Source organism: Zalophus californianus, chromosome 3 (assembly GCF_009762305.2).
Source record: "Zalophus californianus isolate mZalCal1 chromosome 3, mZalCal1.pri.v2, whole genome shotgun sequence".
NCBI classification, from domain to species: Eukaryota; Metazoa; Chordata; class Mammalia; order Carnivora; family Otariidae; genus Zalophus; species Zalophus californianus.
Window position 1 is genome coordinate 139,784,016 of NC_045597.1, and position 4,456 is coordinate 139,788,471.

Here is a 4,456-nt window from a genome sequence, read left to right on the forward strand (position 1 = left end):
TTTTGGAAAAGAAAAAAACATGCATAATTAAGAGCTATCTGGATGATTAAAACATCCTATACAGTTTTAGCAAGCAAACTATTAAAAAACTGTTGCAAAAATCAGTGGGTAGATCAATGGAATGGGATTAATAGCCCAGAAAGACACATGGCATATAAAGGAATGAGTATGTGATGAAGGTGCCAACACAGCTAGTAGGAAAGGAATGACATAGTCAATGCAGCAGTGTAACCATGTGGGACAGAAAGGAGGACAGGAATTAAATCCTTCCCATCCCCCACACACATGCACATGTGACACGCATGCACACATCATACACACAGTTCAAAGATATAAACGTAAAAGCCAAGAAATCCAATCTTAAAAATATTTGAAAGTAGATGAATATATAATGTAAGGATTTGGGGAAATATTCCAGGCATAAATATAATGGAAAATGCTGAAAAGGTAAAAAGTCAACAGGTTTGACTACTTTAAAAAAATTAAACTTTTCTGTTTCGAAAAGAAATATAAATAGAACTTAAAAGCAAACCTGGTAAAATAAGTCTTTTTTTCCAAAATGTGGCAGATAATATGTTGATATACTCTGTGTATAAGGGGCTCATACAGTTGGATAAAATCCCATGTAGTTGATTTCTGTCATTTAGGTGCCCACATTCAACACCCTTCCCTTTGGAGGAAATTCCCTGGTGGACAGCCTGCCATCCTTGTTCGCTGGCCTGTGGCCATAGGCCATGTGACCTAAACACAGCCAATCATTCATATGCACCCATCTGAGCCTTTGCCTCCTTGGGGGTGAGACAGAGATAATAAAATCCATTAAAAATTATTCACAGCTGCTGTGGTAGAATTCAGAGGCCAGAGGAGTCATTGTCGAGCCATCATGGGGCCAGTGGTCATGTGCCAACCACTGACCAGCAGTTATGGTGGAAGCTGTGGTGTCGTTTTTTTGTGGGGTTTTTTTTGGATACAGAAAATATATTTAATAAAATTTAGCACCCATTTTGGGTTTAAGTTTTCATTTAAATTCCAGATAGTTAACACACAGTGTAACATAAGTTTCAGGTGTCTAGTATAGTGATTTAACACTTCCATCCGACATAACAAGTGCCTTCCTTAATCCCCACCACCTGTTCAACACATCCCCCTGCCCATCTCCCCTCTGGTAACCAGTTTGTTCTCTATAGTTAAGCGTCTGTTTCTTGGTTTGCCTCTGTCTCTTTTTTTTCCCTTTGCTTATTTGTTTTGTTTCTTAAATTCCACATATGAGCGAAATCATGTGGTATTTGTCTTTCTCTGACTGACTTACTTCACTTAGCACAATACTCTCTAGCTCCATTCACATCGTTGTAAAAGGCAAGATTTCATTCTTTTTGACAGCTGAGTAATATTCCATTGTGTATTTATACCACATCTTCTGTGTTATTCATCAGTTGATGGACACTTGGGCTGTTTCCAAAATTTGGCTATTGTAGATAATACTGTTATAAACATCAGGGGGCACATACCCCTTGGTATTTCTGCATTCTTCTGGTGAATACCTAGTAATGCAATTGCTGGATCATAGGCTAGTTCTACTTTTTCACTTTTTTCCATACTGTTTTTCACAGTGGCTGCACCAGTTTGCATTCCCCCCAACAGTGCAAGGGGGTTCCTTCTTCTCCACATCCTCATTAACACCTGTTATTTCTCGTGTTGTTGGTATTAGCCATTCTGACAGGTGTGGGGTGATATCTCACTGTAGTTTTGATTTGCATTTCCTGGATGATCAGTGATGTTGAGCATTCTTTTCATCTGTCTGTTGGCCATCTATACGTCTTCTTTGGAAAAATGTCTAGTCATGTCTTCTGCCCATTTTTTACTTGGATCATTTGGTTTTTGAGTGTTGACTTTTTTAAGTTCTTTATATCTTTTGGATACTAGCCCCTTTATCAGATAAGTCATCTGCAAGTATCTTGTCCCATTCCATAGGTTGCCTTTTAGTTTTGTTGACTGTGTTGTGGTATCTTAACTGTTCCTATGGCAGGATGTCAGCTGTGCCTTGTCTCTCTTGGCTCCTCTCCAAGTCTGGTTCTCAGCCTTCCCTTCAATTCTGTGAGATACTCAATACGCTACTTAAGTTAACTAAAGTCAGTTCCTGTCATTTGCAAGCAAGAATCCTGACCAGTACACCTCTCTAGATAAATGGTCAAAGGACATATAATGGAAATTCACAAAAATATATATATAAATTGTTACTAAGTATTTTTAAAGTGTCTAATCTCACTATGTCAGATAAATTATTCCTAGAAAACCAAAGCAAGAATTTGGGTATAAAATTAGCATGTTTCTTTATTAACAGTAATATTTTGAATTACTAAAGATGTGGAGCCCAAATTTGTACAATCTTTTTAGAAAATAATTTGAGTATAAACACCAAAACCTTTAATATGCCCTCAACTTTTTGACATAGTAATTCTTATTCTAGGAATTTATCCTAATAATCATTTATGCAAAGATTTATGTATAAGGACATTCATTTTAGCTTTGTTTTTTGAAGTTAAAAAGTATACACAAAAAATGTGTTCAGCAATACAAAAATGGCTATGTACAGAAGATTCCTTCTTAATGCATTTCCACTAAACCAATGCCTGATTAGTCAGTGGTATTTATTCCCTCTGGAAACACACCAAACATTCCTCATTCAGACACACATGTACTTTTTCCCCCCAATTAGGTGGGCACTTACCAAGAGTGGGATATGTTTGTGCCTAGGCCTATTTATGAACTCAGTAACCTACTATCGTCATTCTGAACGCTAAAAGAAAGACGGTAGTTGTTTCTACGAAAATTAAGTTGAATGTTTTGCAAAATTTAGCTAAAAGCAAGTTGCTGAAAAGGAAAGAAAAGAAAAGACAGGAAGGGAGGAAGGAGGTTGGGGGAAGGAAGGAAAACAAAGAATATACTGTTACTAGGCAACAGTACGCATTGGGGAAAATCAATCAAGTCTAGCACAGGGATGCTCAAGATTTTTGGTCCCTTCTTAAAAATGATTAAGTGGGAAATATGTGGGAAATACCTGTTTATGTGGGAAATATCTACTGACATTTACCATATTAGAAATTAAAACTAAGAGATTTATAAACTATTAACTTTGAATTCATTTTTAAAAATAATAAACCCATTATGTGTTAACATAAATAACATTTTTATGACAAGTAAATATATTTTCCAGAATGAAAAAAATTAGAGTGGTGACACTGACATTGTTGTAACTCTGTAATGCTTAGATTAATGGAAGGCAGCTGAGTTCTCACATTGCTTCTGTGTTCAATCTACTGCAGTATCACAAGTCATGTAGCCCCTGGAAAACCCTACTGTATAATACTCATGAGCAGATGATAGTGGGAGAGGCAATAATATCTTAATATTATTATGAATATAATTTTGACTTTGCAGACATCCTCCTGAGGCTTGGAAATCTCTAGAAGCCCGTAGACCACACATTGAGAATTGTGGGCTTAACAGGGGTCTGTGCTCAGACCTCTTGTAATTGTCTCTAAGTTGGTGATCTACTTCAAAACAAAACAAACAGAAAACTGGAGAAATTGGGGAGGGGGGGTGGGGGCATGGGTTAGCCTGGTGATGGGTATTAGGGAGGGCACGTTCTGCGTGGAGCACTGGGCGTTATGCACAAACAATGAATCATGGAACACTACATCAAAAACTAATGATGTAACGTATGGTGATTAACATAACAATAAAAAATTTAAAGAAAACTGTAGAAATTAGAAGTGTGTTATTGATCTTGTTTATGTGATAAATATAGCACAGATCCCCCATTATAATTAAAGACCCTGGCCTACATTTTTTAAACTGATAAGAACAGATACTACACTTGATCTTAGCCAAAAGGCCGAGAAGCGATCTGGCCTACATTTTTTAAATGATGAGTAAATGCATAGATGTATGCTTTAAGTATTTTTTTAAATGTTTAAAAATAATTCCACATCATTTATTTTACTATTCCCCACTAGTTATTTCACTTGGGGCTGCAATTACTTACGTGCTCATTATTTCACGTAGGAGTCTAAAGCTTCACGGTTCCAGGGTTGGTTAATTCGGTGGCTAGGAAACATCAAGGCTCTGGGTTGGCATATCTGAGATAGTCTTGGCTTTCCCCCATGCTCCAAAGATGGCAGCCACAGCTCCAGTAACCACCAGCAGGAAGGGAGGACTGGGGTTGGAGATGGAGGGCAAGGGGTGTTTCATCTCATGCATCTCTCTCCTTAGCAGGAGGGAACTCTTTTCCAAAAGCCCTTATCAGACTTCCCTTTATGTCTCATTGGCAGGACTAGGTCACATGCTAACCCCCAAACTCTTCGTTCAAAGAATGGGATCATCATGACTGGCTCAGAACAATCATAGGTATCTCAGTGTTGGTGTCTCAGCATCTCAATTCCATCCTCCCAGGCTG

The 4,456-nt window shown here is 37.7% G+C and overlaps 1 pseudogene; it reads right to left on the reverse strand.

Moving 5' to 3' along the window:
- Positions 1 to 3,793: 3,793 nt before the first annotated feature.
- On the reverse strand, positions 3,794 to 3,907 carry LOC113921225 (annotated as a pseudogene).
- Positions 3,908 to 4,456: the final 549 nt, after the last annotated feature.